General features: G+C 42.3%; 1 protein-coding gene across 3 annotated transcripts in view; it reads left to right on the plus strand.

Moving 5' to 3' along the window:
- LOC117182210 (rab5 GDP/GTP exchange factor) overlaps positions 1–7,811 on the plus strand; it is a 52,729-nt gene that overhangs the window by 25,927 nt on the left and 18,991 nt on the right. The window lies entirely within an intron of this gene.

The following is a 7,811-nucleotide window of genomic DNA, read 5'->3' on the forward strand; positions in this document are numbered from 1 at the left end:
TACCGCTCTGAACTCGTTTTTTTTCCATTTTTCTTAACGAACAATTTTTTTTTTTCAATTGGTTATAAAAACACGTAAACTCAGAAGATGTGGACTGTGACTACACTATATATCTAGTCGGGAGTGGTGCTGACTGAAAACAGATGATTTGGAGCGATTCGCGCGCCATTTGTTGGTCATTTTAAGGACTTATTGAACTACCCTCGTACTTCCCACCTATATTTCAACTTTTTACAACCTCAGGCCTGACTGTTTCAAGGGATAGTTTCCCGAAAGATGAATGGGCTAGCTGCATTACAGATTAGAGTCCCAAATACTTTCTAGGCCACATACGTAAACTTGTCAAATCTTACAAGGGGTCGTCCCACCATGCTCTAGATGCAATAGCGACTATTTACTTGCAATATACCGATGTGTTATACGCCTTTGGCATATTACAAATTTAGGATGGTTTATATTTATAGAGTCCAATGTCTTTTTCGAAGAACTAGCTTTTTTAAGAGTTTAAGAGTCCATTCACATTCAACAAACAAACAAAAAAGCTTTATAACAAAAAACGAATAGGTAATAGAAACTTTAAAGTTACTCAATTTTATTATTTATTTGTCATGAAAATTATTCCGCTCTATTACAAATCTCTGAGATTATTTATTAGGAACTGGCAACGAGACTCTCTTAATTTTTTTTATAGTACAAAGAGTTACTATTTCATTTAAAAGTAGCTAATGCCAATTTTTTAATGAAGCAATAAAGTACAATAGAGTACAATAAAGTACGTTTAGGTACTGCGTTTTGGTGGGAACTTCACTGAAAATTATTTTATCTTTTTTCTGAACCTCGGCATTTTTTTAACGTTCCAACTTTTTTTATACATAAAATATCGTCTCAAACTTTGAGAAATGCAAGAGCCGAAAGAAAACTACGTTTAAGTACAAATCTTAATAATAAAAGATGTAAAAAAATTTCAACTATCAATTCCATCGGCATCAGCCGGTAACGTTGTACACGAAAATACGAACCCTCTAGAGCCTCTTCTAGTGGCCGCCAGGGTTCGTATTTTCGTGTACAACGTTACCAGCTGATTCCGATGGAATTGACAGTTGAAATATTTTTTTTACATCTTTTATTATTAAGATTTGCACTTAAACGTAGTTTTCTTTCGACTCTTGTATTTCTCAAAGTTTGAGACCGATATTTTGTGTATAAAAAAAGTTGAAACGTTCAAAAAATGTCGAGGTTCAGAAAAAAGATAAAATAATTTTCAGTGAAGTTCCTAACAAAATGCAGTACCTAAACGTACTTTATTCTTTATTGTACTCTAATACATTTTCTAAAGTTTCAGCTCGATATTTTATTTACAAAAAAAGTTCTTAGGTTCAAAAAAACATTCAGTGAACTGAAAAAGTGAGGTCGGTAATATAGGAATTTAGCTGTGTCACATGCCCTTAAGCATTTTATTTACAAGTAGGCAAATCAAGACTTTGGCCCTCCCTGGTCGATTTCTATGGGAGGCATTAGCCCCTTTGTCCCCTTGGCAAGGCTCCACCGCCCCTGATGGACATTGGAATTGAATAACAGAAAGAAAGACTTCGCTCTCCCATTCTGGAGTCATGGCCCCATATCCACTTGCGAATCTGCTGAGGAGAGTGATCTCGGTAGTCCGTGTGGAAGCGACCTCTGGTGTGAGCGGAATAAAACTCCCGCATTTGAACTCCTGAATTGTCAATCCAGAGTTATTTCATCCCGTCTTCATATAGATATAATTGTTAGGCCGACGAATTATGCTCCAGAAGAGTATGAAATTATACAAAAAAAAATAATAAATAAAAAATGTAATATATTGTCTTAAGTGTTTCCTGGTGGTTCTCTAAGGTGTGGACTCTTGCTCCGACGTCTCGCTTATAAGTGGTTGTTAAAATTTGCAATTAATTAATTGTTAAGTGACGAGCAATCCCGAAATTTACCTCGTCACAACTCCCCCGACCTTAAACGGGAATTACAGGTAGCTTCCTTGCATTCCGGCAAACTGTCTAGGGCGAGTCAACAATTACCGAAACTAACGTCTTTTCCGGCCGTGAGCATTTCAACACAACCACCAGAAGACCCTCATTTAGACCAAATAATCGGACAAATACAAAAAAAAAATGTTTAAATTAAAAAAATAAAGAATAAATTCCGCCGGCTTAGTTTACTAAGTCAACCGCAAAAAAAATTTTGAAGGGGGGGGGGGGCAGGAAAATAACTTAAAACGAAGTTTTCGTTTATTTTTCTGATTCCAAAAACATTTATTTGAATTCCTCCCTAGACTTGCAAGCGAAATTCCTAACGTTTAGGGCGATCTAATTTACGCGTCACTGAGGTCGCAAGACCGGAAAGGGTCCAAGGATCTGAAAATCGCACTGACAAAGTATCTATAAGAAAAGAATTATAAGTCAAACCCTCGGGTCAGATACAAATCTACTAAATCTTATTCAAAAATAACTCTTATCTATATGACATAAAATCGTCTATTATTGACGATTTTGGCTTAAACTATAATCACCACACAAAGAAAAACAAAAAAAGATAGTCGAAAGGTAGGGGCGGGGTTGGGGGATCACCAGCAGTCAGGAGAGTAGTCGAGCCTCACTGACCACTGGCAGCGGAACCCTCCCTTTCCCTGGCATTTCTTCGACCTTCCTGGTAATAGCCTGTTCGCAGGCTTTGACCTGGCTTGGGTCCGTGATCACGCGTTGATTAGGGTCTTTTTTCCTCCACCCCTTTAAGATCCGGTCGGATGCCTCCAATTCCCCACAGGCTGGGAAATTCGCCACCGTATAATCCCTCTTGCCGCACCGAAAACAATAGATCACCGGGGTGGGATCTGGGTACTGTCCCCTCAAGTGCCCACGCTTCGGACATTTCCAGCAAACGGCATCCACTGAGAAGTTTACTGATGTTGGTCTCGGTGATGTGGCCTTAATCCATCCCTGCCTGTTCATGTGTCGCCAATCGGCATAAAACGGTCCATAGTGCGGTGTACCGTCTGCTGTGACCAGTGCTGATGGTTCTCGATCCAGGGGTTGGCTCGGTCCGGCTATTGGAGTGAGAGCCGCTACCGTTACCGGCGGGTGAACAGGTTCCACCCCCGAAATCTGGGCCAAGTCCTGAGTCGGAAGTTGGGTTGTTTTGGGTTCCGGAGTCTGGGCCTCACTTGTTGTCGGAAACTGGTAAGGTCTGGTTATCAGAAGATGAGCAGCCTCGGATTTCGAGATCTTTGACTTCCGGGATTTCCGAAACTGGGATAAATTTGAATTGGGTATTTACTCTGCTTACACATACTTTCCCGTAAAGATGCTTAGGTGCCTCGGCCATACACTCGTCTCAAATTGGGTCTTCATTAATCTACAAACGGGATTCCGTTCCCTCCCCGGCATAGGGCTTAAGATGTCTAACGTGTTCCTTACCGGCATTCCTTCCATCCATCGAGACTAAACCAAAAACTACTGGAGATAATCGGCGTTTAATCTTATAGGGACCCACGTATTTGAGACACAACTTGGCGGCCACATCGTCAACCCTCTTGGACAGTTTCCTATTGGACTTCAAGACCAGATCTCCCACACGGAATGACGTAACTCGCTTGTTTTTATTATAGTATTTCGCCTGAGTTGTGTAGGCGCGATCTTGTCTAAATCTTCTAATCTTCTAACTCGCTCCAACTATTCCTCCGGTTTGGGTTCGCGGGGCTGTGTACCTCCTTCAAACTGTCGGCGGAGCAATCAATAGGGCAGCGGGTTTCGCCCGAAGTTCAGGAAGGCGGGTGACACTTTCAGGAACCCATGGACGGCCGTATTAAAGGAAAAGCGGAACTCGTGTAAATGAGAGTCCCACTCCCTATGATTGTCCTGCAGGAACGAGACAATCATAGTCTTAAGGACTTAAGGGCATGATATACCGCATTCGTGGTGTGTATTATTCCGATGCTTTTACAGATTTGTGTCATGAGCCTATTCGAGAATTCTGTACCGTTATCGGTATGGACAACTTGTGGAGCTCCCCAGCGCGACACTATAAGATCTATAAAGGCTTTGCGTATTGTGGGCCCATTGGCAGTGCGGATCGGAATACGTTTCACCCATTTGGTGAAAGGGTCCTGGAACACGACCACGTATTTGTATCCAGATTTACTGGTAGAAAAAGGGTCCATGACATCCCCCGCGACGACCATCCATGGTTGTTCGACAATACGCTGACCCATCAAGCCAGCTGGGCGGGCCTGTTCTACTTCACACCTCTGGCAAGGGCCACAATGTCGAAAAAATTTCACGGTGTCATTATACATTCCCAGCCAATAATACCTCAACGCGATCCGACTATGTGTCTTTTCGATACCGAAGTATCCCGCCTGATGTTCAGAGTGAGCCTCTTCCAACACCTGTATCCGTTGTTCCTCGGGGACAACCAGCTTCCAAGATTCCAGGTCAGGAATCAAAGGATCGGTTAAAGGATCCGGGCGATGCTTATATAGCCTACCGTTTTCGAGTTTCCAGTGCGGAAAGAATTTCGGCTTTTCTTGGACAGCCTTCATCCGCCTCAGATACCATGAATCGCTAACCTCCGTAAAATTTGCTACTAAAACCTCTTCGTCGTCCTCGGTTAGTCTGGACAGCGCATCCGGAACATGATGCAATGCGCCCTTCCTATGTATGATTTCTATACCATAGCTTTGGAGCTCTAGGCCCCAACGTGCGAGCCTTCCCGTAGGATTTCGAAGGTTATTCAGCCAGCGGAGACTACTATGGTCTGTTATGACCTTGAAATGAAATCCTTCGAGATATTCCCTGAATTTTCGTATTCCCCAAACGACCGCAAGACACTCTCTCTCGGTGACGGTATAATTCCGTTCAGCCGCAGTTAATGTCCTACTGGCGAAGGCTATTACCCGCTCTTCGCCTTCTTGTCTCTAGGTCAAAACCACTCCGAGCCCGCAAGCACTTGCGTACGTTTGAAGATTAAAGGGATTTTCTAACACGTCCCTAAACATTGGATATGCTAGTATAGGTGTTTTAGTTGAAGCGCGTTTCAAGAAATCGAACGCCTCAGTCTGTTCATTACCCCAGTGCCATCCCACTTTCGTCCGGAATAACCTTTTCAGGGGTTCTGCTATCGTCGCGAATTCGGGAATGAACCGTCGGTACCAGGAGGCCATCCCGAGAAACCTACGCAACTGTTTAACGGTTCTGGGGGCCGGGTAGGACGCTATTGGGTTCGAATTTGTCGGGATCCACCTTCGGACCATCTTTATTGACGACAAATCCGAGGTATTTAACTTCAGAACAACAGAATTCACTCTTCTCTGAGTTTATCGTCAACCCCCAGCTTCAGCTACCCGATCGAGAACTTTACCCAACCAGTTTAAGTGTTCGTCGAACGTTTCGGTCACCACTATGATGTCGTCTAAGTAACTAAAAACGTTGTGTCTCATTTCCGGGGTTATAACCCTGTCAATGAGTCGCTGGAAGGTTGCAGGGGCCCCCGTAAGTCCGAACGGCATTCTCTTAAATTCGAACAGTCCCCTGACCGGAACGGTAAACGCTGTGTAACCTTGACTTTCCATTTCTAAGGGGATTTGATTGAACGCGGCGCTCAAGTCCAGTTTCGAAATATACTTGGCCGCTTTCAATTGCCGTAATATGTCCGTCATGTAAGGCAAGGGGTAAGCGTCCTTTCTAGAGATCGCGTTCAAATTTCGGAAGTCTAGGCAAAGTCGATATTTGCCACCAGGCTTACGGGCCATCACTATTGGTGCCGACCACTCGCTGTATGATTCTGCAATAATTCCCTCAGCGAGTAACCGATCTACTTTATACATACTCTCCTGGACTTTGGGTGACACTATTCGATACCTCTCTTTAATTGGCGCGTGACCCTGGACATCAATGGAGTGTGTAATGAGGTGGTCGCCCCTAGAGGGGCCGGTGGCTTCGGAGGTAACTTTATTTTCAAATGTTCTTTTAAAGCTTCCTCCTCGCCCTCCAATAGAGCGGTAACCCCACTACACCTCTCCTCCACGAGCCACTGTTTCAAGGGGTAGTGTCTCCCGTCGGTATCGGGCATAAATACTTTACGTGACTTCGCGACGTAAACCATGTCAAATTTTCCTTGACTTTCAAGACCCAGTATTAGTTCGGTGTCAAGGTTATTTGCCACTCTAACTTCGCAGGTTCGCGTCATCCCTTTGATGGTTATGAGCAGGTTGGCCTTTCCTAAAATCACATCCGCCGAACCGTTTGCCATAATCATTCGGGTTTTCTTATTGCTATCTAGACATCTACCGGAAGCTTTCATTAACTTTTCCCACTATTGGCCACCTCTAACGTTTCTACTATACCACTGATTAGGTCTGCTTCCGATATACTTTCTTCTATAACTCTAATTTTTTTTAAGTCTTCGGCTATAGAGTACAGCGTTTTCAATTTATTTTCAGATACGGAGTTGGGGTTTTCTATTTCGGGATCTCTATGGACCTGAGCTTCTACTAATATTTTCTTCTGTCCTAGGTCCTCGGGACCCTCATCACTCTCCACTATCTCTACCGAACCGCTACTGTCTATCGTCGCTAGTATCGTGTTCGCGTTTCCGGAACGTGGTTCCACTATAAGTTCATTATTTTCTGGTTTGTCAGTACGGGTCTTTAACAAAGTAACAAAGAGTAGTGGGCACCGCTTCCACTACTGCGTTACCCCATTTCCCGAACACTTAGGACAATCTTTCAGAGTATAGCCCTCCGCCTTGCATTTGAAGCATGCCCGTTTCCACGGGGTGGCGCAATCTTTCCGGAAATGACCTCTTTGGTTGCAATTCTGACAAATGATCCTATTCGGGTCCCAAGCCGGGCTAGTTGGACTAATGTTTTCAGCAGGAGTGATATCACTTCACTGACCATGGTTCGTTACGAAAGTCGGAACAAGAGTGACAGGGTGAGATGCCTCCGGAAGCAGCTAGAGATCAAAATTCAAGGATCGTATTCCTTGGCCAATGAGCGTCGTCCCCAAGATCACGTGCGCAGGAATCGTAAGCTAGGCGAGTTCGCAGACTCGTACACTCTGGTGTGAGCGGGATAAAACTCCCGCATTTGAACTCCTGAATTGTCAGTCCAAAGTAATTTCATCCCGCCTTCATATAGATATAATTGTTAGGCCGACGAATTATGCTCCAGAAGAGTATGAAATTATACAAAAAAATAATAATAAATAAAAAATATAATATATTGTCTTAAGTGTTTCCTGGTGGTTCTCTAAGGTGTGGACCCTTGCTCCGACGTCTCGCGTATAAGTGGTTGTTAAAATTTGCAATTAATTAATTGTTAAGTGACGAGCAATCCCGAAATTTACCTCGTCACAATATCAAATACTAAAATTTTTTAATTTTTTACGATATTGACTAAGTTCTAATTGAATTTGCTTGAAATTGAAGAAAAACACATATATTAAAAGATTTTTGTATCAGAATCTCTGAAAAAAATGACCAATTTCAACTTTCAAAATTAGACTAATTCAGAGTGATCAAAATTGAATAATATAATTGAAAAATAATTTTTAATTCGAAGCGATTACAATTTTACAATTAAAAATTGGTCAAAGTTAAAGCTTTATTATTTAATGAAATATTAGTAATTATTAACCACTTAATTAACTATAAATATATTATCACATTTGAAATCTTACGTAAAAATCTTTTCAAATTAGTATTAATAATTTATCGTATCGATATTCAGGAAAAGTTCCACGAAAAATAATAGTTATATCAATTATTATTAAACTTTTGAT

This window comes from Belonocnema kinseyi, chromosome 10 (genome assembly GCF_010883055.1).
Source record: "Belonocnema kinseyi isolate 2016_QV_RU_SX_M_011 chromosome 10, B_treatae_v1, whole genome shotgun sequence".
Classification (NCBI taxonomy): Eukaryota; Metazoa; Arthropoda; class Insecta; order Hymenoptera; family Cynipidae; genus Belonocnema; species Belonocnema kinseyi.